Source organism: Camelus bactrianus, chromosome 8, assembly GCF_048773025.1.
Source record: "Camelus bactrianus isolate YW-2024 breed Bactrian camel chromosome 8, ASM4877302v1, whole genome shotgun sequence".
NCBI classification, from domain to species: Eukaryota; Metazoa; Chordata; class Mammalia; order Artiodactyla; family Camelidae; genus Camelus; species Camelus bactrianus.
In genome coordinates, this window is record NC_133546.1 from 46,441,112 (window position 1) to 46,467,393 (window position 26,282).

General features: G+C 39.9%; 1 long non-coding RNA gene across 2 annotated transcripts; it reads left to right on the forward strand.

Annotated features, from left to right (window-relative positions):
- The first annotated feature begins 5 nt into the window (after positions 1-5).
- On the forward strand, positions 6-25,954 carry LOC123619778 (uncharacterized). 2 transcript variants are annotated; one of them, XR_006728453.2, is made up of 4 exons: positions 6-140; positions 7,998-9,341; positions 10,111-11,104; positions 20,139-25,954. It is a non-coding gene; the product is annotated as an uncharacterized LOC123619778 (long non-coding RNA). The 2 variants fall into 2 exon arrangements; XR_006728452.2 differs by having other exon boundaries at positions 7,998-11,104.
- Positions 25,955-26,282: the final 328 nt, after the last annotated feature.

Sequence of the window (26,282 nt, forward strand, 5' to 3'; positions counted from 1 at the left end):
ACGCACGCGGCTGCGGCAGCGCGGCAGCGCGGCGACCCCTGCTGGAAGCCGTGCCTCGGAGGACTACTTGGGGAGAGCTGCCTGGAGGACAAGCCCAGCTCTGACTTGAGCCAGAAGTTAGCGCCCTGTGATTCCACAAGGTTGAAGAGAGCTTTCTTTTTCTTTTTAATTGCTTAAGTAATTTAATTTTTATTGACCTATATTTGATGCATAGTACTATGTATAAATTACAGGTGTACAATATAGTAATTCACATTTTTTTTTAATGCTAAACTACCTTTCTACTCATTTAGTCAGTATTTATTGAGTACTATTGTAGGTGCTGGAATGGTAAAATATTAAAAACCCTGCTTACTAGAGCTTATAGTCTATTGAGGGAGAAGTTAATAAACATATAAGCAAACGTATGTGAGATGTTCATAAGCATAATGAAGGAAAATAAAACAGGATAAAGAGAGAGATGGAGCGATGTGTGTATGTATGCGCATGTGTAAAGTATTTTGGGTGAGTTGATCCAGGAAGGACTCTCTTTGATGAGGTAATATTCGAACCGAGATCTGAATGAAGTGACTTTAAGCCATGAGGGTATCTGGTAGTGTCAGAGCATACCAGGCAGAGTCAGTACTGTGGTCTCCAGTCTATCACTGTCATCCTATGGCCAGTCAAGCCAAACTCTTCTCTGTAGAAGTAAAGTAAGGCACGTACTATCGTACTTCCAAGTGTTTGCGCATGTTATTCCGTCTACCTGGAATTCACAATTTTTAAAGGTTATACTCCATTTTTAGTTACTATAAAAATATTTCCTTTATTTCCCACCTTGTACAATATATATTTTTGGCTTATTTTATATCTAATAGTTTGTCTCTTAAGTCCCTCCCCCTACCCTCTCCCCACTGGTAGCCAATAATTTGTTCTTTATATCTGTGGGTCTATTTCTTTTTTGTTATATTCACTAGTTTGTTGTATTTTTTTAGATTCCACATATAAGTGATATCATTCGGAATTTGTCCTTCTCTGTCTGACCTATTTCACTTAGTATAATGCCCTCTCAGTCCATCCATGTTGTAAATGGCAAAATTTCATTCTTTTTGTGTGTGTGTGTGGCTGAGTAGTTGTATATATGTATCACATCTTGTTTATCCTGGTGATGGACACAGGTTGCATCCATATCTTGCCAATTGTAAATAATGCAGCTGTAAACATTTGGGGGTGCATGTTATCTTTTTGAATTAGTGTTTTTGTTTTTTTCAGATATATACCCAGGAGTGGAATTAGTGGGTCATATGGTAGTTTTATTTGTAGTTTTTTGAGAAATCTGCATACTGTTTTTTACCGTGGCTGCACCAATTTTCATTCCCACCAACAGTGTACGAGGGTTCCTTTTTCTTCACATCCTCACCAACATTTGTTATTTGTGTTCTTTTTAATGATAGCCACTGTGACAGATGTGAGGTGATATCTCATTGTGATTTTGATTTGCATTTCCCTGATGATTAGTGATGTTGAGTATCTTTTCATGTACCTGTTGGCCATCTGAATCTCTTTGGAAAAATTTCTATTCAGGTCTTCTGCCCATTTTTTAATCAGGTTGTTTGTATTTTTGATGTTGAGTTGTATGAGCTGTTTTATATGTTGGATATTAACCCCTTATGGGTCGTGTAATTTGCAAATATTTTCTGCCATTCACTAGGTTGCCTGTTCATTTTGTCAGTGGTTTCCTTTGCTGTTCAAAAACTTTTCCATTTAATTAGGTCCCATTTGTTTATTTTCGTTTTTATTTCCTTTGTTTTAGGAGATGGATCCAAAAAAATATCGCTGCAATTTTGTCGAGAGTGTTCTGCTTATTTTTTTTTTAGTTTTATGATATCCAGTCTATTTAAGTCTTTAATCTATTTTGAGTTTATTTTTGTATATGGTGTTAGAGAATGTTCTAATTTAATTCTGTTACATGTAGCTGTCAAGTTTTCCCAGCACCACTGATTGAAGAGACTGTCTTTTGTCCATTATACATTCTTGCCTCCTATGTCATTGATTAATTGATCGTAAGAGCATGGGTTTATTTCTGGGAAGAGAGCTTATTTTAATGCAATGGGCCTTGGGTTTTTCTGGGATCACCAACCCCTTTGAACATCTTTGAGAGTTGTGGATGTTGTCACCAGAAAAATGCACACACCAGAGTTTACTGACAATAAGGGAAGTTCAGAACATCCTTTCAAGAATAAAGCAATTAATAGGGGTGGGTATAGCTCAATGGTAGAGCACATGCTTAGCATGCATGAGTTTCTGGTTTCAATTCCTGGTACCTCCATTAAAAAAATTTTGTATATATATATATATATATATACACACACACACATAAAGTTTTGAAAAAAGAGAATAAAGCAATTAAAAAGATCAACTGAGTCCAGCTTACTGGTCAGGCCATGGGTGATTAGATGGCAAAACAAGCAAACAAACAAAACTCAACTCTGGGATTTGCAGATATTGACTACTATATATAAAATAGATAAACAGCACATTTCTACTGTATAGCACAGGGAACTATATTCAATATCTTGTAGTAAACTATAATGAAAAGGAATATATGTATGTATATGTATGACTGAAATATTATGCTGTACACCAGAAATTGGCACAACATTGTAAACCGACTATACTACAAGAAAGAAAGGAAAAAAAAAAACCCCAACTCTGAAAATACTGCCCTTTTGTGACATGAAAAGATGAACCAGAAATTAAAGGAAGAATTTCTAAGGGACCGTCTGTTTCAAGAAGTTTCATACATGTTCTCATTAATACTCGTGGGGATACATGCTCTGTTAAATTAAATTTTTTTGTTTTCAGAGCATCCTCCCTTCCTTTTCCCGTCCTGTTCACCAGCTCTGCATCGCACACACTTTCACTTCACTGCTTCATAAAGAGGCTGCTTCATTGCATTTGTGCAGTAGGCAAAGGCAGTTACACATTGTCTCAGGCGATGAAGTGATAGAGCTTCATATATCAATTCAGTTTATGCTGTTGACATTTTACACAGGCGATATGCACTTGCATTTACCAGTTTAACTCATTTGTAAAAGACTACAGATATATTGTTAAATCTGCCAGTAATAGGAGTTAATTAGTATTATTAGAAACTGACAAAATTGCTATATGATTATGCGTGATTATGGAATGAGGTAAAAGAATACAGTGATATTGGATTACATATAACCAACTTAGTCACTGGCCTTTAAAAAAATTTCATTAGATGAACCAAGTTGATTTTTAACTTAAGAATGTTAATTAATATTAAAAAACTACTGTGAGATTAACAAGTAGTATGTATGTATACACATATTTGTGATTTTTAATTTTTTTCCACAGAAACCTGCCCCTGCTATAGTGCATTGTGGGGATTGTAGTTTTCACTGGTTTAGACCACCTAGTGGACTAAGTTTTCGTTTGGTCACAGGGCTGCACTAGGTCAGACCAAAAGGCATTGAGAGTCGAGCTAGGAGTTAAGCCTGCAAGTCTGAGCTCCATCTTTTAATTTAGCTCAAGTACTTACTCTTACATAAAGGGATGAGTAACTCAAAGCACTTTGGGTGGGGACTTATAGGCGAGTTTTAAGTTATTTTTTAATGCAGCGGAGCAGCCACATTTTTCATACTCTGAACATTGTTACGGGCTTTATTTTCTTTTATTTTCTCTTACAATTTACTACTTATTTATTAATTTGCTTAAGTGGAAAAAAAACTACCTGGAGAAGAAAGTTCTTTCCACTGCTTCACCTTACTTATCCCAAACCTCAAGGTTAGTTAGTAGCCGAAGAAAGATATTTTAAGAGCAAAAACTACTTATAATATTCCATAGTGTTAGTATACCCTTCTTTCTTTTTTTCTTTCTTTCTTTCTTTCTTTTTTCTTTCTAAAATTGAAGTATAGTTGATTCACAACGTTATGTTAAGTTTCTGGTATATAGTATAGTGATTCAGTTATACATATATGTGTGTGTATATACTTTGTCATATTCTTTTTCACTATAGGTTATTACAAGCTATTAAATATAGTTCCCTGTGATATACAGTAGGACCTTGTTGTTTATTTTGTATATAGTAGTTTGTATCTACTAATCCCAAACTGCTTTCCCCCTTGGTAACCATAAATTTGTTTTCTATGTCTGTGACTCTGTGAGTCTGTTTTTGTTTTGTAAATAAGTTTATTTGTGTCCTGTTTTTAGATTCCAAATATAAGTGATACGTGATTTGTCTGTCTGACTTAGTTCACTTAGTATGATAATTTCTAGATCCATCCTTGTTGCTGTAAGTGTCATTATTTACTATATGTAAATGTATTTTTTATTCTTCTTTTCATGGACTATGACTTCTTTCTAGGTTTTGTTTGTTTTTGTTTTTGATATAATGGAAAATGTGCTCATGAATAGTCTTTTATCTTTATTTTTTAAATTCATTTTATTTATTACTATTTTTTAACAGGAGAAAAAGTTTGACAACATATATACATGGGAGATACCAAGAAAAACTGAGCAACTCACTAAAATGGTTGAAACCCCCACCTTAAATACTATCTTCAGCTAAAGACAAAAGATGATGTTGAGAGTGGGGAGAGTCAGTTATGGGAAGTTACCAGGAAAAGCACAGTAAACAAGGGTGCTTGTGATGCAGATTTAAGTCAGTGCCTTCTCCATTGACAAGAGTTTCTAGAGATTTGGTCATCTTTCTCTTCCAGACACCCTTACAAATGGAGATTTCCTTTACAAATGTAAATGTTTCTAACAAAAGGGCTACTGCTATTTGGTTTTCAGAGCCCTTCCCAGGCCTGCCATTTCTCAGAAAATAACCAGTTTAAAACAATTAATATGCCAAAAAGACATTTTGGGGTGGCAAGTTTTGCTCCCCAGTGCTACCACCTTTGAAACATCTTTTAAGAAGTTTCACAGTCAGGAAGCTGAGTTGGCAGATTGCTTCATGTCACTGAACCAGCCTCTTAGTCCTGACAGTAGGTCAGTTCAGTTACTCATTTCAAAAGGTGGTGATGCAGTGGGCTCTCAAAGTTAGGCCTGTAGAGCACAAGCAATTATGTATTTAATAAGAGGCATTTCTATGGAGACAAAAGGTAAAAAATGGTTAATGGTTGGAGCAAAGTACAAAGCCAGTCTAAGTCTGAAGGGCAGTCAATTGAGAGAAAATTTCTAGGTGGGGTCAAAGGATGTTTTGCAGTTTGAATCTGATGATGTTATTGACTGCTCTGGTGAACTTCCTGAGTGGCTTGCATATCAATAGACATGAGGCTGTGGTAGCGATCTTGTTACTGAATTGGTTGAATGGACCTGCACCGGGTCCTAGCCTGGGGAGGTTCTGTTTTTCAATGGGATCCTCTCAGCCAATAATGAAACCAATGCTGAGACTGGAACAGCACAAGCTTTATCCAATGGCCAAAGAATGGAGAAACAGGAACCTTATTCACAAATCAATTTCTCAACCCAATTCTGGCAAAGACACCAAATATATAGGAGGGCTGAGGTATAGGGAAGGAATTAGAAAGAGTGGGAGGAATATTCATGAGTTATCTGAGAACAAGGGTATGGTTTGGACCTGGAACTGATGCAGCTCTCCTTTTCAGTTCTTGTATGGACTTTTCTGGTTATTGTCATGGCAGTTGTCAACTGTCATGGCACTGGTAGATGTGTTATTTAGCATGCTAATATATTACAATGAGCATATAATGAGGCCCAAGTTCAGCTGGAAGTCATATCTTCCACAATCTTGGTCCTAGTTGGTTCTAACCAGTTCTTGTTTTTTTCTCTTTACAGCTTCCTCCTGAAATTTGGAGAAGAGTAACTGATTTCTATAGAAGGGAGGGGCAGGGGTGTGATTCTGGGGCAAAAGCCCTGGTAACAATTTCTCAAGTTTTATCAGCTTCAGTTTGCAGGGCTTCATGATAAGGGCAGCTTTGGTTTTCAGTGATTCCAAGTTGAAGTGGGAGAAAAATTGGAAATACTAGTTTGGAGAGTTGTAGTCAAATATCAGAGGAAACTAGAATTCAGGTTCCAGTCCAGTTTACAGGAAAACAAAACCTTAAAAGATGATTAACAGACTAAATCTAGTATACACAACTGTGTTTTATAGTTTCTGCCGAAATACTTTCTCAATAATCACCCTCATGTCTACCAAAGTAAATTAAGATTAATTTGTTTGCAAAATAAGTTTAGTTTCATTAAACTTGGCCCAATTATTTATGTGTCCAGCAAGAATAGCAAATGACCATATAGGTTCTTTTGAATTTGCTTTGCGGGAAAGTTTTGTAAGGAATCTGCAGATTGAAATTTTAAATGCCTCTTGGGGCCAGGAAGTTATGGCAAGAACTTACCATCAGACTCACCAGTAATACCTATGGATTGAGATGAATTCCTCTTTTCTTGAGGTCCCCCAAATATACTGAGGTTCCTGTGCCTGCCAGGAAGTGATCTTCCTTACTTACTTGTTACGACTGTTAGGAACCCTGTAAGCAAGGTACTGGGTTGTTTTACCAAGAGGCAATGTGGCTTCATAATGTCACTCTTAGTTTCTTAAAGCTGTCTGGTCATATCTGATTCTGTGCATGTTTTTCTCAAACATAACATTCCAGCAAAGCTTTGACAATATAACCAATGTTTCCATTTATGTCTTGTTAGGAGAAGAACAGATTCTTAGTGAACTTGATACTAGCAGAACAACTGTGGGGCCCTCCCTGGTACACATCTTTCCGTGTTTCCCCATTTCTCTTTTGAAAGAAATAGGCTTCATTCAATCTCCTTGACCTCCCCTGAGTTCCAAGGGGCAGATTCAAACAGTTGCTAATCAGGGAAGGGAAGGAATGCAGAAATAAGGGAGGAACAATCAAGAAACAATAGTGTAGCCTTCGGCAGGGTCCTGGTTACCCCCTGGCTGTTGCCCCCAGGATCATACCCCTGCTCCTCCCTCAAAGAGAAACCAGTTACTCTTCTCTAAGTCTCAGGAGGCAAAGAGAAGAAACAAGAACTGGTTAGAACCTGTGAAGCCCAAGATGGCAGAGGATTTGCCTTCCAGCGGACCTTGAGCCTCATTATATGGTCATTGTAATGCATTAGCATGCTAAGTGACACACCCACCAATGCCATGACAATTGACAATTGCCATGGCAACCACCAGAAAAGCCCATGTACAAGGATGGAAAAGAAGACGATTGGCTCCAGCATACCCCAAATGAGGACATGATGGCAGAAGCTTCCCTTAAAAGCCCGAGCCACAGCTGGAGCTGTCTCTACCAGACGTCTTGGCTGACAGCTCCCTGCTCTAACGCCTTTTCCTCGCTTGAGTGCCTTTCTTTCCTTTTCCCCATCTAAGCACTTTCTTTTTTTCCTCTTCTGAGCAATGAAGCAGCTGTTCTCTTTGTTCCTCGGCCTCTGCTGCTCGAATTCTTTCACAGCCAGTGGCAAGGACCCACACACTTCAGTGGGCTTCCTAATTTAGGGGCCCATCTATCAGCTAACAAACTTATGTAAATAACTATATTGCTATGAAAAGAATACTCACCATCCTTCATAAAAAAGAATGAAATAATACCATTTGCAGCAACATGGATGGACCTAGTGATTACACTAAGTGAAGTCAGACAAAGACAAATATCACATTTTCATCATGATTTGAAATTCATTAGTTCATTGTGTGTATTTCCCAATTAAATGGCATAAAATTGCTCATAATGTTTTTTAATCTTTTAAATTTGTAATGTATTTGTTTACCTCCTTCTTTGTTTTTTTTTCTTTTTCTTGATCCACCTTACCAGAAGTTTTCGATTTTAGTAGTGTTTTTAAGTACCCAACTTTTGGCTTTAAAAAAATCCTTTTGATTGTTTCTTTGTTTTCTAATTAATATCGTTTTAAAAAAATCATTTCCTTCCTTTTACTTTTATAAATGATCAAGGCAGACCTTTGTCAAAAGCCCTTACATACTTACAGATTTTCTTTTTTCTCAACAGGAAAGGATAATGCTATGTAACAGAATGGCCTTTGACAAGTTACGGTGGTGAGATGAGGGTTCTACTGGGGGCTGTGATACCCTGAGGAGAAAGCTGTCCCTCTGCGCACAGGTGTGCCCTTGACCAGCATGCCCTCCAGCCAAGGGTGCCAGCCAGGTGACTGAAACCAACTGCAAGGTCTTCCAGACTTTCCCACCAGATTTTGTTACTGGCAGCAGCCGCCAGGCATCCAGTCTGCTTTGCCGCATGAGACAAGGGGGAAACATATTAACCAAGCCACTTCTCTCTAAGCACACACTTACACATCTTTTCATTTTGAGGAACTGACTCAAACTCTGTCTGGAACTGCAAAAAAAGTAGCTGAGGGCAGAAGCAGTGATAGCAGTTGTTCTCACAGGGTGATGTCATGATCACCAACAGTATTAGCATCGCTTGGGGATTTAGAAGTGCACAACCTAGGGTCCTTTTCCTGACCTACTAAGTCAGAAACTCTGGAGCAGGACCCAGCAATCTGTTTTAACAAGTCTTCCAGGTGATTCTGATGACACTCAGCATGGAGCATCACCGACCTAGAGCTTCAGCTGCTGTCTCCCTCTTTCTTCTTCTTCCTTCTACTTATGTCTCCCCTCCCCCCCGCCTCCTGTCCCTCCTCCTCCTCCTTCTATTCTCCCCCTTTCTCTCTCTCCCTCCTCTCTGTCTTTCCCCTTCCCTTTTAAGAAAAAGGGACCAGCTAGGCATTCCAAGTTATACGTATGTGAGCCCAGTTGTCTCAGAGAACCGGGAAGGGGATTTAGCTTTTTTCTTTCCGTGGAACTTAGGAATTGCAAAGTGCTTTTTTTAACAGGTAGAAATTAGATAATCAGGCTTAGTAAACCTGATTAGAGGCCCAGATGGCTTTACAAGTCTCAGTCTTTTTAAGCACAAAAATCCTAAGGGAAAGAAGCTGAATGATTTACCCCTGACACAGAAAGCTACCCTGACAGCTCCAGCCTGAAGAACTGACAGGGCTTGTGGATGGATTGCTTTGCTCAAGTGAGGCCTTTTCCCATTCTTCTTTAAAATTTAGAACAGAGGATTTCCCTCTGGGGAACTTAAATGTTTGCAGTGTGGCCCTCTGACTCCTGGGTTGGAATTTACCTGTCATCTATAATTCTCTGGGGAAAACTGGAACCCACGTGAGTGCATAAGGCCGTGTCTGCCCCCGCACTCTGGGAAGGGGTATAGGGGTCCTCCCGCCAACTGTCCGTCCAGAGGACTTGCTGTGAACTGAGCCCAAAGGTGCACATTCAAGGAGCCTTGAGCTGTCAGCCTTCTATCATCTGGTCCCTCTTGCCAGGTTTACAGGTGAGTAAAATGAAAAACAGAAAAGGTAAGGAAGTTCTTAAGATTACCTAGCTTGTCAGTGGCTGAGTGTTTGGCTTTTTGTACAGAAAAATTATAATGAGGTAGAACTTCCCTACAAAGTTGTGGGTTAACGATCGTCTGAAGCTGTGTTGTCCAATTTAGTCTACTAGCCACATGTGGTTTTTGTCAATTAATTAAAATTAAAAATTCACTTCCTCATTTGTACTTACCACGTTTCAAGAGCTCAGTAGCTGCATTTGGCTAGTGGCTACCATATCAGCAAGTGCAAATATAGACTATTTCCATCACTGCTGAATGTTCTGTTGGATGCACTGGTCTAACGTGGTCTATTGTTGTCATGTTATATGTTAACACAAGTCACATGTCATTTGAATCATCCACTTGTTTCTGAAAGATATAGCTAAGGAAGGAGGGTCATGGTCAGATCTCATCCAGCAGACTGAACTAAAATGAAAGGAATACTCTGAGATATTCTAGCTAGTTGCTACATGTCTGTGGTTTACATGTGTAAATAGTACCTGTGTACATTCATTCATTCAATTGTTCTTAATTTTTAAATTTGCCTTAAAAATTAAAAAAAAATTCTTCTAGCGGGTAGGTAATTGTGTTTTAGTTTTTAATGGATGTACTAGGGATTGAACCAAGGGCCTCATGCATGCTGAGCACTCACTCTACCATTGAGCTATACCCTCCCCTCTAATTATTCTTTCAGTCAGTGTGCATGTATTACATCCCTACCATGCTCTAGGCACAACGTAAGTGCTGGGATACTGCGCTGTCCATGAGGAGCTGCCATCTGAAGGAGACAGACACAAGAGCAGATCGTTGTAATGTGACAAGATATGTTTTTTTTTTCTTTTGTTTTTTGTTTGTTTTTTATGGGGGGGCGCAACTAGATTTATTTATTTATTTTTAATGGAGGTACTGGGGATTGAATCCAGGTGCCCACCCACTGAACTATACCTTTCCCCCTACAAGACATGTTTTAATATGTGTGATGATATGGAGGGTTTCTGGAGACAGAAAGAGGAAGTAAACTTGCTGGGCCTGGAAGGATTTGATAAAGCTTCACAGAGAAGGTGACATTTAAGCAGAAGCTTGCACGATGGGTAGGAGTTTGCTGGTGAATTAAGGCACCCCCATCCCTGGGAACAGCATGTGCAAAGGTACAGAGGCATGAAATCGCTGGTGTGCTGGGACGTGAGAAGGGCCACATGCTGGGGAGGGGGACACTGGGTGGCTAATTAGGGCCAGGGGGCAAAGGTGGTGTGCATCTTACCAGCAAGTTTGAACTATACCTAGGCATTAATGAAACCCCTTAAAAAACCAAGTTCCTGTGCAGAGTTTATGATTAACCTCTCTACCCAAAACTGTATTCCCTGGCTTGTCTCTTCTGACCTCAATCCTGTGCTCACAGTGTTCCATCACTAACACGCAGGGCAAGCATACAACGAGAGTTAGAGGACTAAAGCTGCTGTTGTTGATAGCATCGATAATGTACAGACTCAGGTTGTTCCTCCAGGGTAAGATGAACTCACAGACAAGACTCATAAACTGTAGGCATCCTGACTCCCAAAACTACAATTAAGAAATGTCACAAATTAACCCTGGCTTCTTTGTTCTTCCCCTTTAGAACATCTCCAACTCTGACCAAACTGGAGTGGACCTGAGGTTTGTCTCCCACTCCCTTGCTTGGCACCCTGCAATAAGTCCTTGCTTTGCTGCAAACACCTGCTGTCAAGGTTTGTCTTTCGGCACTGTGGGCACACAAGCCCATTACTCAGTTACATTAAGGGTTAAGTAGTCTCTCTTCTACAGCTTTAATATGTTAGATCCTATTAAAACCTCTGGTGTGTTGTATAGTTGAAGGTTATGCGACAGGGTATGTTAGGTGCTTAGCACTGCGTCTAGCTCTTGGGGGAACTCAACAAATTAAAAAAAAAAATTTTCCAGACCTTTTGGTGGCCGGGGCATTTAGGTTTATTTATTTATTGATTTTTAATGGAGATACTGTGGATTGAACCCAGGACCTCGTGCATGCTAAGCACACACTCTGCCACCAAGCTACACCCTTCCCACTGCCATAGATCTTAATTCCTGTCTCTTTCATTTGCCTGTTGGCTTCACTTTTAAGTTGCTTCTTACCTGCTTGTCCACGATGTATTTCTCAGTCTCTAGGAGTGACTGACTTCTCATTTCCCTGCTATTAAGTCTGACAGAATCTCACTCTCCTATCTATTATGAGCTCACCGATGTGGTCCTTTCAACAACAGTTAAACTGTCTCTGATTTGCCTGCTTTCTCTCTCAGCTGGGCTTTTCTCATCCCTTTGCGATATACGACCTTTCTGTATATGACTTTACAAAGGATGTCTCTGTTCTATCTATTACTGTCCATGGTATCTATCATAAGACATTATAAGTGGATAATTTTCAGAAATGGCTTCATTTTTAAAAAGGCTTCTCTGATTTCTGAATGACTGTAGGGACCTCAGGTATGAGTAAATGTGCCAGGCTGATATTGCTCTTAATTCTGATGGAGTGAGATTAGCAGGCACCCAGTTCATCCTCCGTCACTAACATGCAGGGCAAGCATACAAATTGGAGGCATATTCCAAGTGTCTAAGTATTTAAAAGTTATAAATCAAGCTAACAACTATTAAATAAAGTATACTTTACCCTCCTACATTGATTAATATACCTTCCTAAGGACAAAAATAAAGCATGGTTTTTATATGACAGGAAATTGGTGAAATTTGACTAAATCTAATTATTATTGTACAAGTCTGCTGATGGGCTACTGATGTTTGGATGAGACCAAAAAAAAAAAAAAAAAAAAAAGACATGTATAATCCATAAATGTTTCTGTAAATCTATTTTTCTTACTTTCACTTAAGCAAAATTACCAATTCTGTTGTTATAATCAAGATTTTTGGCAATGGTCTAGAGGATTAAAAATGAAAATATAGTTGTATTCAAATATTATTCAACTAAGTTTTCATTAAACTGTATATAAAATTAATCAAACAGTAGAAAAATTTAAATTAATGTATGTGCTTGAAAGTTATTTTTCTTCAAAAAGTCAAAATTATCTGCTAAAATTTAAAAGTGGAGAGCAAATTATTAATGAATATTAGCCTTTTAAATTGAAATTCTTTAAAGAATCTTAAATTTATTGTTTGAAAATTTTAAATACAATAGAATAGTTTAGTAAGATCAAAGCAATTTAAATTCTTGCATTCAGCGTCCTCTGGTTTCCAGTATAAGGAGATGACATCATGCTTCATGCACTTTACAGCAAGTTAGTGAGTATGAAAATTGATATTTCATATGGCAAGATACTTCTCTGTGGCTGTGGGCACTTGTTGGGTACCACCCCAGGTCATGAGACCCTCCAGAGCTGCAAATTGCAGCAGGAAGAGAAGCAACTTCTGGTGCCAGAGAAATTGTAGTCCACCATGTGGGAACCTACTACATTTACATATGTCAGAGGAAGAATTGACAAGTTACTTCAGTTTTCTCTCATACCTAAATGTTTGTGCCATTCACCTCTTCCCACAACCTGAGGCAATGTCCATCTTCCACTTTGGCAGTGGCCCAACCCACCGACCATCCTGGCATTTGAACTCAGGTGATTTTTGAGGACAGAGGGTAAGAGATGTGAGAAGCATTTGGCGTTATTCACAGAGTGGATGCATCCTGGTGGCACAGATGTGCATGCTCTGGCGGCCCCCCTAACCTGGGTCTAAGGGTGGGCCTAGTTGTGCCTCCACCTTATGCCTCACTCAGTTCTGGCTGTTCTAACAGAATTCCATAGCTGAGCTGACTTATAAACAACACATTTATTTCTCACAGCTCTGGAGGCTTGGAAGTTCAAGTTCAAGGCGCTAGCAGATTCGATTTCTCCTGCTTTCTGGTCCATAAACAGCCCTCTTCTTGCTAAGTCCTCATGTGGCAGAAGGGGTGAGGGACTCTCTGGGGTCTCTTTATAAGGGCACTAATCCCTAATCACCTCATTACTTCCCAAGGCCCCGCCTCCAAATACCATCATGGTGGAGGTTAGGTTTCAGCATACTGAAGGATGGCAGAATAGGCCACCATAAAATACACCTCTGTGTCATAAAGACTATTTTGAGGAACAGCAGACACATGAGAAGCCCTGAAAACAGAAGTAATCTTTTTGTAAGGGAAATATGTATTTATGAAGAAAATCATTATTTGTGAGGGTGACTCCCTCCCTGTACCTGGAAGAGAAGGCTGGCTCTGAACTGCTAGAGATTCTTGTCAGTGGAGAAGATACCTACTTTTCCTGGTCACCTATCCATAACCAGCCTCACCTACACCTTGTTTTTGATTTAACTGAAGATAGTATTTAAGCCTGAATTCTAGGCCATCTCCTTGAGAATTATTGATTTTTCCCCTGGGTCTCTCCCATGTGCCCATGAAGTATGCATGTTTAAAAACCAAAAACAGAAACAAAAACCCCTCCTTTTTCCTTTTTTTCTTGTTAATCTGACTTGTTACAGGGGCCCCAGCCATGAACTTAGAATGATGGAGAAAAAAAATTTTTTTCCTCTCCAAAAATTTTAAGAGGAGACATTCAGTCTACAGCACCCTGGGGTCTGGAATTTTGTTTATTACTAATCTATTAGCTCAGATCTAGGCAATAAACAAACAAACAAACAAATAAATAAATAAATAAATAAATAAATAAATAAATATTAGCCTCTTAGGATTGTTTGGTGAGAGGTGAGTGAGTGGGGGAGGTGATGGTATCATAACCATCAGGATGCTCTTTGTATTAGACGATTTACAAAACGTTACCCTTTCTACTGCAGGAATGTAATGAGTGAGGACGTTTGTGTAAGTCGACCATCCTTCCCATTTCGTTACCTCCTCATCCCATAAAATCAAATTAGGCACTATCATTTCTGCACCCTGGGTTCCAGTGTACATTTTATGAATCTTATATTTCATCTGACTGTGAGTAACTGATGAAGAAGTAGGAGATAATTTTGTGCTACCAGTTATGGTCACTGAGGGAACCACAACACGGGAGTTTTTTTCTTCCATTTCACCAGAACCAGGGATGTCCCTATAGCTTTGGGTTTTGATGGGAGGAGGGGTTACCTCGGGCCACACTGATGCACACTAAGGACAGACCTTCCCATCCCAGACTCGAGGGCTTTTGGGGACTCAGAAAGGGGAAATAACTGATTAATTCATGTCTACATATATAATTACGTCCATTGAGGAGATTAAACTCTCAAATTTGTGGGATCTGTTTACTGTGTCGAAACAGCCCTGACTATGGCAAGGCTGCTACATGGCTTTTGTGTGTGTGTGTGTGTGTGTGAGTAAAAATAGATTTATTCAGAGAGATGCACACCCCATAGACAGAGCATAGGCTGTCTCTGATGGCGATGTGAGAGAGAGAGATCTAGGAGATACACATTCTGTTGGCAGAATGTGGGCTGAGGCTAGAGGCAGCCTCAGAACATAGGGTCTTCTAGGAAAGTGAGATCCTGCATGGCTTTTGATGCCCCTGGGTTTCTGCTCTGCAGAACGCCTCCAGCCCCTGCTGAGGCTGACTAGCCCATGGTAGGGCATTTCCCCTCTAACATTTGCTGCTGGATATGCTGAGCTGAAAATGAAAGGGGAATATTCATAGTGAAATATCCAGGAGGCAGATGGGAAGGTGGGACTGGAAATTCCTGCAAAAAGTCAGGATAGGTTTGGGGCTGTCCTTAGGTGACAGGGGGAGACATGAGAACAGATGCATGCGTATTATCATGTGAACAGCTGAGCTTAGTGCTTATTTGCACATGTAGTTAACATTTGAACTCAGTGCTGTGCAGTGTGGAGAGTTGAGAGGAGCTGGGGTGAGCCCATTCATTGGCTTGCAAGTGGGACGCCCAGGCTTTAGTAAAGAAGTGGTCCATCTGCAGACTCCTCTGACTGCCAGCTGATGCTCAGGGTTGTTACAAGATAAACTGAGGCACAAAATCGTGACTCATTTCTTAAGAAAACATCATCACTTCATGAAACATCCACTCCAACTGGGCAACGCCAAACCAGAAGTGGTTAGGAGAGCTCCTAAAGGCAAAACTTTTAGAGAACAGATGCAGAAGCAAAGCAAAGCAGTTATTTGATTGGCGATATAGCATATGGTTGCCTTATTTGGGAAAGCCTCGTTGGCTATTTGTAATGGGCTGTCCTTAGGTTTCCATTTCATAACCTTGAGGCATTTACAGGCTCAGGTTTTGGTCTGCTGATGTAGGCTGCCAAGACATAGAGCCACCTCAGTCTAATGGCCTCCCTGTTTAATCAATTTAACAGGGATCAGATCCCCTTCACACAGGGGTCCCTCACACTGGGGTCAAGGGGGAAACTGGAGAATTGCTTGGGAAGTATCCTCTTCATCCCTCCTCTGAGCCTCTTGTTTCTGGTAAAATGTCACGCAAGGATCGATTCTTTGTGTTGCTGGGCTAAAGTGGTCCTGCTAGGAATCGAGGGGAAGAGTATGAGATGACTTACCAAGGTATCTTCCTGGGAGCCCTCTGATATTATGGTCACCCAACCCTTCTGTAAATTGCCTTTGTTTAGTTCTTTCTCTCAGCCTATAGGACTTGCCCAATAAGCCAGGGCAAGTGTGAAATAGAAAATTATAAAAACAAATGCAGAACTGTTTTCCAGACTTTCCTTGCTTTGAGGATCCAGATTTGAAATGAGAGTAAGTTCTTTACCTATTAAAAAAGACAAAATGTTTTTAACCTTCTTTATTTTTATGCTTCCAGTTCTTTTGAGTTTGAGTTTGAGTTGTCTATACAAACACATGGTTGCTTATACCAGTGTTTGGGTATCCTGGAATTCCCAGGTCTCTGGGTTTAGTTGTGATGAGTAGTGCTGTCCAATATGGCAGCTTTGAGCACTTGAAATGTGGCTGGTCTGACCTGAGATGTATTATAAGTGTAAAATACATAGTGGATCTCAAAGACAGTACTGTGGTGAACAGATTCTAAGGGGTCTACCAAAATCCCTGCCTCACAGCTTTGTGGAATTGCCTTCCCTTTGAACGTGGGTGGGACCTGTGACTCGCCTCTAACCGACAGGATATGGCAAAGGTGATGGGATGTCACCTCCACAGTTACATTATATACATAACTTCCATCTTGCCAGTAGACTGTTTCTATGGACTCTCCCTTGCTGGCTTTGATGAAGTAGCCTACCATATGGAGAGACCTGGAACTGGGAGTGGATTCCAGCTAACAGCCAGCAGCAAGGTGAACCCCTTAGTGTGACTGCCCACCAAGAACTGAATCCTGCTAACAACCATGTGAGCTTGGAAGTAGATTCTTTCCCAGTCGAGCCTTAGGTGAGACCCCCTCCCTGGTTGACACCTTGATTCTAGCCTTGTTGATTGAGAGGCCTTGAAGCAGAGAACCCACTAAATCATGCCCAGATTCCTGACACAGAGAAACTATGAGATAATAAGTGTGTTGCCAGGTTTGTAGTGACTTATTACACTGTAATTGATAACTCATATGGAACCCCCAAAGAACGTAAACTGTCTCATCAGTAATTGTTTAATATTGAGTACATGTTGAAATGCTAACATTTTGGATATATTGGGTTAAATAGAATATCTTACCAAAATTAATTTTACCTGTTTCTTTCTACTTTTCTTATGTGGCTACTAGAAAATTGAGAGTTTAAAATATGTGGCTTGCGTTATATTTATACTGGCAGCACTGGCATAGAACCCATGGAGACAAGGGTTTCATGTAGCTTACACAGCCCAGCAGGCTGGGGGGAGTTGGTTGTTACATCCTTAGTGTCACCCTGTAACTTACTGGGCTATGCTATTGAAACAGAAAGAGTCTATCACATCTGGAAAAGAATGATTCTCCCTTTTGAAGATAGGGGAAACTGTTGTATAATTTTTGCCCAAAGGTGAAATCTGCTTAGTCTTCTTACTTTTGGATGCTGCCTTCAGGGTTTAATTTGCTTCAAATTAACAGCAGGAGGTGGCAGGTGCAATTAAAGGGAAAAATTGCAAATTAAGCATTATATTTTGAACTTCCTTATTTGTAATGGCAGCTACACATGCAGAGAATAAGGGCTAATTATTTTGAATTATTTGTTTACTCGTGTCTTATGTATGCCTTTTACTGATTAATACTTTACAACTTGGGCTATACCCTTTATTGCTAGTTAATAAAGCTATACTGCCATGACTAGTGATTTTAAACTCTAGCAGATTCTTTCAAGGCATACCCCCTCTGAAGCGTCTGATTTCCCCCAGACATGTGCTCTCAAAGACTCCCCTGGGAATTGCTGCTGTCCAGAGCTACTGATGCTAATGTAGGTTGCAATGATCCTCTAGCACATTGGGGCAGAAAAAAGTGCTGAGAGTAACTAAAAGGTAACTAAGACATTTGGGTACCCTAGGCAGGGTAACTAATTGTTGTGCCTTTAATGTTCTAAAATATTTCTACCTTTCTTTGGAGGAGAGCTTGAGAAATTTAAGGAAGAGAGAGGGACTCCCAGTGGCAGCCCTTTTCAACATGATCTCCCATTATCTCAAGCAAATTAGCCAGCAAAACAAAACAAACAACAAAACAGATTAACAGTTGGATATGACTTCATTCAAGTACTTCCCAAGTGTATATCAAATATTTCTTCAAACCATATACAGAATTCTCTGGAGAGGATTTTTTTTTTAACTGAGTTATAGTCAGTTTATAATGTTGTGTCACTTTTTGGTGTACAGCACCATCTTTCAGCCACACATGAATATACATACATTCACTTTCATATTCTTCCTTACTGTGAGCTACAGTACTACAAGATACTGAATACATCTCCCTGTGCTATACAGTATAAACTTGTTTATCTATTCTATATATACCTGTCAGTATCTACCAATCTCGAACTCCCAGTCTATCCCTTCCCATCCTCCTCCCCCCCTGGCAACCACAAGTTTGTATTCTATGTCTGTGAGTTTGTTTCTGTCTTATATTTAAGTTCATTTGTCATCTCTCTTTTTTTTTTTTTAAAGATTCCACATATGAGCAATCTCATATGGTATTTTTCTTTCTCTTTCTGGCTTACTTCACTTAGAATGACATTCTCCAGGGCCATCCATGTTGCTACAAATGGCATTATGTTGTTATTTTTAATGGCTGAATAGTATTCCATTGTATAAATATACCACAACTTCTTTATCCAGTCATTTGTTGATGGAAAGTTAGGTTGTTTCCATGTCTTAGCTATTGTAAATAATGCTGCTATGAACATTGGGATGGAGGTGTCTTTTTGAATTAGGATTCCTTCTGAATATATGCCCAGGAGTGGGACTGCTAGGTCATATGGTAAGTCTATTTTTAGTCTTTTGAGGAATTTCTATACTGTTTTCCACAAAGGCTGCACCAAACTGCACTCCCACCAACAGTATAGGACGGTTCCCTTTTCTCCACACCTGGAGAGGATGGTTTTAAAAAAAATATTTTCTTTCTCATTTTACTTCTGGTGGTTTGTAGGGTTTCTTGCAGATTGGTATGCTTGGCACTGTCTAGTAGTCCTCACTCTTCATTTGACACTGGTCAGTCATAAGCATACATACAAGAGATGCACTCAAATGAATCTTTAATGAGCAAGTGTTTCTTAATCTGTAAAAAGTTTCTGCAATACATAAGAATACAATTGGAAGAACCTTTTACCTGGTTTAAGAACTTGTTAGCTTGACATCCAAAGATAGTGGAAAACTGAGACCTATTTGAAATAGATTCTAACTTCAAGAATATACTTGAACCAGGATGTATTGCCCTTTTGAGGCTGAAAATGATTAAGAGGAACAAGTTCATGCCCCAGGGTACCATATCCTGTAATCATGAAGTGTGTAGTAGAACTCCAGGATTGAAGAGGTGCTCCAGGTCTGGTGGCTGTGGCCTGCAGTACACGTTTAGAGTTTATGTACAGAACTGTTTTAGCCTCATGTACATAAGACTGGGTGTCAAGAGAGACCATTAAGCTTCCAGAAGGTTTGATCTCACCTTCACTCACCCAGATTTTATCATCTGCAAGTGTGTGCCCCCAAGGAGGATTTTAGGATCTGGAAGCAGGTTCTGACTGTCCTGGAAATTCTGTAGATCCCTCTGCTTTGAAGCCTGGCTGACTGCACTGACTTGCTTCTGCATCCTTTCCATACATAAGAAAGGATGATCCAACCAAATGACAACAGAGTCCAGTGTCTCCTCACCCCGAGCAACTCTTGACACGTGTCACTTCTGTGGACAGGCAAAATGTACGTGAACAGCTCATAAAAGGACAATTCCAAATGGCTATTAAATAGCTGAAAAAGAGCTTAATCTCACTGACAGTGAAAATGTAAATAATGAGATTTTTCTCCTCTAAAATTAGAAATGTTTTACATTGTATTTCTCACGTTTAGCAAAGTTTTGTGAATTAGTCAATCTCACACAATTCTAGAGGACAATTTAGCAGTTTATTTCAAGACCCAAACTAGCATAAGAAAATAACCAGAAATGAAAATAAAACATGTGTGTTAGGATGTTTATGAGGTTGTCTATAATAGGGACAAATGTCCAGTTAGATAGAATTTTGTACAGTAATTATGAATAATGTATTTGAAGAATATGTAAGGACTAAGAAAAGTACACTAAAACCTGCCAAAAACATGTCCTGAAATAACACAAGTTCAGATACAATGTTATTGGCTCTCATCCTTATCAGCTTCCCTTTTCTAATTCTAATAGGGGCGCCCTAACGTCCTTCTGGGCTGTCGGAATGAAGAAGGAGGACAAGGCTGCGTAGGGGAACAGCAGACATCCTTTATGCGGAGACCCCAGTCTTCTCCTAGCTCCAAAAGATGCCAGAAACTGACGCCACTGTCCTGAAAGTCTTGCCAACCCCTAACCCTGAATCATCCCCATCAACATTTGGAGCCAGTAAACGCCACCAGGTGCACCAAACTGAAGTCAGGAGGAGGATCTGGGTGAATTTGGATCTTGTAGAAACCCTGGCTGGCCGTCTGCACAGGTCACCCCATTGTTTCATTAACCTTGTAGGAACGTGCCCTCAAATTTTATGATTAAATTTTTACTGTTTTCTATTGAGTGGAGAAAAACAAGATAGAGAACTTTATGTACATGTGCTCCTAATTTAGCAAAACAAACCAACAAACTTTAAATACATAGATACATATATATACAAAAAGAAAATATTAAAAAATGTATTAGTAGTAATTATTTCTGGTTAGTGGGCTATGGGTAATTTTAATATTCTTTCCTATATTTTCCAAATTTTTCTATATTGGACATATTCTTGAAATCTGAAAAAAATGTGTAAAAGATTATTGAGAGAACTTTTCTAAGCTCAGAGATCTATGTACAAATATATGGCTCTCAATGGAGAAATCCCTTTTCAACACAGCTTATTAAATTAATCTAGTCTTATTTTAATGGCTGACTATTACAAGTTATTTCTTCCTCAGAATGACATCTTAAAACTATATTGAGTGGGGAAGGTATAGTTCAAGTAGTAGAGTGCATGCTTAGCATACATGAAGTCCTGGGTTCAATCCCTAGTACCTTCTCCAAGAATAAATAAATAAACCTAATTACCCCTCCCCGCAAAAAAAAAAAACAAACCCAAAACAAAAAACAAAACTATATTAGAGGTGGGGAGGAAATAGCTCAATGGTAGAGTGCACACTTAGCATACACAAGGTCCTGGGTTCAATTCCCAGTACCTCCATTAAAAAAAAAACAAAACTTAATTCCCCTACTCAAAAAAAACTGTATTGGATAAGATGTAAGCAGCATCTGCTTTAAGATATTGTTGAGTGGAATCTTGAACAACTGTGTTCACAGAATTTCAGAAAGTGAAAACGTGGGTTCCTGTTTCAGGCTCAATGTAACATTTCATTAAATGGACCACTGTGTTGTAACATTCTTCAGGTTTATAAAAATATTTAATCCAATTTTCCTGGCCACTTAAAATTTTACTAATCTTTTATAGCATAAGGGACCCTGTGGCTTTAAACCTAACATAAAGTGAAGGACCAGGGAAGTAAGACTAAAAATTGTATAAGCCTGAAAAACACATAGACTTTCTCACTCTTCCAATTTCATTATTTCCAAGCAAAGGATCATTTAGGGTCCACATGCAAATGGAAAATGATGTAGCGCTCTTCTGGCCTGGAGATTCTTTTCTGTGAGGTGGAAGTGGGGTTTCATTTACACTAGAATTTACAGCATTAGGCCTTGACTCCACCTCCTGCCCAGGGATGGAGGGAAAATCTTAAAAAGCTCCCTTAGAGGGAACGGGCCAGACAGCTCAGGCCTTCCTCTGAGGCAAACGGCCCAACCCCAGTAACTCAAGGCGCCGCAGGAAGAACAAAATGAGGAAACAGATGCTTTACCAAGTGATTTCTCATTGTTTTTTCCTACTGCTCAGTTCTTCATTTTTTGTCATTTTTCCTGAAAGCTTTTTCGTGCGTGCCATCTGGGCTCGAGAGGACTGGTCTCACAGTTGTCACAAGGTGGATGAACTGTGGAAAAGTAGAATTTCTGTACCAGAACCTGTGAATGATGGCGGGAGGGCTCCAGGGGTTGGGGGAGGAGGGTGTAATTCTGAGACCGAGTCGGGTGGGGCTAGGAAAAATCAGCTTGCCACACACTTGCTTTATGGGAGTCGAATGTATTGACATTACTTTATTTCAATGATTTTATCCATCTATTTGTGAATGAATAATGTACACAATTCAAAGAGTACAAACCAGTGCGTAATGAAAAATGGGTCTGACTTCTGTGCCCTGGCCAACCTGTTTCTCTCTTCAGTAGCAAGCACTGCTAACAATTTCTTGCATATCCCTTTGGAAAGAGTCTGTCTGTCTTGCTTTTTCTTTTCTTTTTTTGAAACACAGATAGTTTTTTTTTTCACTTAGGAATTTATTTGGAGATTTTTCTTTGTAGTACATATTATGCTCTTTTGCTTTTTAAAATGATTTATAATATTTCATGATATGAATATGCTGTCGTCTCTTTAGTTGGGCTTCTATCTGTGGATAACTAGGTGATTTCCAATCCTTTACTGTTACAAGCAGTGCTCCAAAATACCCTGGAACATATATCCTTTTGCATTTTGGCAAGTATATTTGTGGGCTAAGTTACTAAAATTAGAACTGCTGCGTCTAAGGGGACATGTATTTTTTTGTTTTCATTTTTTGTTTTTCAGGTGGGGGGTAATTAGGTTTATTTATTTAGTTAGTTATTTTAATAGATGTATTGGGGATTGAACTGGGACCTCCCGTGCATGCTAAGCGTGTACTCTTAACCATTGAGCTATACCCTCCCCTACATGTATTTTTAATATTGATAGATGTCTATTTCCTTTCCATAATCCCCTCAACATTGATGAGAAGGCTGGTTTTGTCATTTCCTTGCCAACACAGTGCAGACACCACATTTAAATTCTAGCCAAAGAGATTAAGAGTTACTTCTTTTTAATCCCCAGGATGCGAAGAGGTAGGCAACCATACTACTCAATTTGTATTCGAAAATAGTACAATTCCTACCCTTCCCATTTGTTTTCTTGTTTGGATGAAGCTTAAGACCTGAGAGAATTTCTTCGAGAATCTCTAAAGGGAAAAAAGGAACCAGTAATCAAGGAAGCTTATTGTGGCTTATTAGCTTTATAAGGATTCAAAAATTCAGGGCTTTTATAATCAGCACAAAGGAGTTTTACGACAGTGAGAGCCGAGGGGTTTCTATGGCCAGTAGGGGGCAGCACGTCCCCACAGAGAGTCAGGCTGCGACTCCACCAGCTGCTTCAGTAAGTTCTAGCCCCAGGACTTGCAACCTACTCAGTCAAAAAAGCTCAGTTTGTTACCTTCACTGCTATCTCATGGTTGAAGCAGGATGGTGTTCCTGAGTGTAGAACAAAGCTTAGCTAAAAAACTAGGATAAATCAAAACGTTAAATGCCTGGAATTTAATGCACTTAATGGTGGCACAGAATTAGGGGGGAGAGTATTGTGAACATAAATAGGTATAGCAACATATTGTAGAATAGAGTTTAAACAAATTATTTAATTATTCCAGCCACCATTTCTGCTATAAAGCACAGAAGGAATATCCTTTATTGGATTAATGTTTTATTTCATATCCCTTTTGTTGAGAAGTGCTAAGAATGTCAAATAATATCTTCTCTTCCCCTAGAAATAGGATTTATTGTTTTACCTCTGAAAGCAAATTAACCTGCTCCCTTAATATAGTCCATTCAACTAGCAAATGTTGGTTGAGTGCTTGGTGAAGAGGATATGGGGTAGGAAGCTGTGCCTCTGCTCTTGTTGGAAAAGCAGAAAACACTTGGGACCTGGGTCAGGGAACTTTGGTTCTGGCTTTAGGTGAGGCACCATAACTGGCTGTGTGGCTGAAATTACTTAACTTCTCTGTGCCTCAGAAATGGAAATGAAACTAATGTCATCTGCTTTATTGACCTCATAGGTGTACATATAAAATGCCACTTGCAAAGATGCCTGAAATAAAGAGCAGATACTATACAAATAAAATATTTTAAAAGCTACATTATAATGACTATATCCTACAGCAATAGAAGTAGCAGCTTAGTGAGTCCTTACTGTGTGCCAGGCACTTGGCTAAACATACATGTTTCCTCAGTGAAGAGCATACCCCTGTGAGGCAAGTATTATTAGCCCATCTCCAGGTGAGGAAGTTGAGGTGGTAGGAGACTGGGAAGCTCACCCAGAGTCAGACCCTTAGAATTCAAGTCCAGGTCTGACTCCAGAGTCTAGTTCTTCATCACTCACATTTCTGCATTTAGAAACTGTAGTTATTGTTCCCTTAATTTAAATGAGAACTAGCATCAAAAAGTTGAGTCACATGCTATCTTATGAAAAAATATTAGAACTGTGACTTTCCACGCACATGTCAATTAAGGGAATCAATTAGTTTCACGATCATTCCATGAAATACTTTATAAAAATGAAAATTGGCCATGTGTCTTAACAAAAATTCTAGGATAACTGATGAGAATCACAATTTAGTCTTAGGAGCCTGAGCTATTATGGGTAAAGAGAAAAGCAAACAAGTAACTATGGAAAACCAGAAGAGAAGGATGAACAGGAAGAAGGAATCACAAAAAGAAACCTAGAGGAAAGGTTCTGGCCATTTTTCTCGAGTTTCCTGTCATATGGGAAATAGAGTGGCATGGGAATTTGTAATGAGAAGTTTTCTAGGAAGGCTAAAGCCTCCTGGGTACAGAATTGCCAAAGCCCAAGTAATACCTCCTAAGGATGCCCGGGGGAACTGCTAGGCAGATGTGAAGGGCCTTGCTTTGTGAATTGTGTAGTCTCACTGGCTTGGTGATGAGGTGCCTTACCAGTTCTGGGTACTATTTGGTGCCTTGATAGTTCTTTCATGAATCACACAGCTGCAAAGAAGTTTCCTGGGACATTCAGTGCAGGAGCAAACATCACCTGAGAGCTCCTAGTGTCTGGCAGGCACTGTTCTAACACTTTATATACAATAACCCTTTAATAACTAATTAATAATGGCTCTATTATCTCCATTTTACAGATGAAGAAACTGAGGCTCCCCCCATTTGACAGATTTTATTGTTAAATCACAGAAATTTTAGCGCAAAACAAGAGAAACAGGCTTTTTGTCTCAAGTAAGAGTAGTGCAACCAGGACTTGGACCCAAGTATTCTGGCTCTAGAGTCTCTTCTTAACCACTCCATTAGTTCATCTCTCCATATCAAGAAGGAGGAGGAGGAGGAATAGAAAAAAAAGATGAAGGACAAAATTAATGTATTCTCTGAATACACCATTTAGTTCAACAAGCAGCTTCTAGAGAACCTACTGTGGCCCCTGCCTTGGAACTAGGCACTTTTGGGCCATAGCCCACTCATGTCCTGGAAAAGGACAGGTTATTCCTATACAATGTGATAACTCTGTTAAACAGGAAAGTCTGCTGGTGCATGACAGAAATTCCTGTATTCCCATGTACATACTAAACATGGAAAGTTACTGAGTTTCAATGGCTGACCAGTAAGGCACAGACCCATTCCGTCACAAACCAACTACCATTCTGCTTCCATAAAACAAACCTTGTTTAATCAGGTTGTTCTGCAAAAGTAAAATTTAAACAAATTTACAGCCTTACTTGTTTGGTCTCTGTTGTTTGCTTTGAAGATGGCAAAACACCTGAGCAAAACTTTAGAAAGATTAAGTCCTGCAATTACAAATTAAACAAAAAATCTTCCACCAGTAAAGTTTCTACTTTCACTGTGTGCTTGAAACTCTTCACAACAGGATGGTTGGAAAATATATTCCGCTCTAATCTTCAGAATGATGACTAATCTCCTATTTGCGCCAGTTCATTAAATTGCCTAATGGCAGCTATGGAAAAGTGAATGCCTTATTCCGAAAGCTTTTGCCCCTTAAACGCATGATGAGCAAGTGCATTGTAACAGAGACTAAGGGAGTGTGTCCCCAGGAGTCCCAGTGGGGCAGCGAATTCTAGAGGGATCGCCAGGGAAGTTCCTGCTTCTTGGGTAGGACTTGGGAGCAAAGCCGCGTGGGGAAGGCCGGCGGTGCCTTTAGGCCGGGGAGGGGGACCACCCTTCAGGGTGGGCTGTCGCCTCCTCGCCCCCGTCCACTAGCGGCGGCAGGGAGGAGAGCCGGGACCGAAACCCAGTCGTCGCCCCCGTGTCCGGGTAGTGGGCCTGCGCCCGACGGGCTGCTTCCCAACTCTCGAGGGGATGCGGACCCAGGGTGCCCCATAGAGCTCACACAGCCAGGGGAACACAGGAGCTCCAAAAACAAAGCGAGTGGTTGGGGGAAGGGGCGGCCGCGACCCGCTCGGGGCCGAGCAC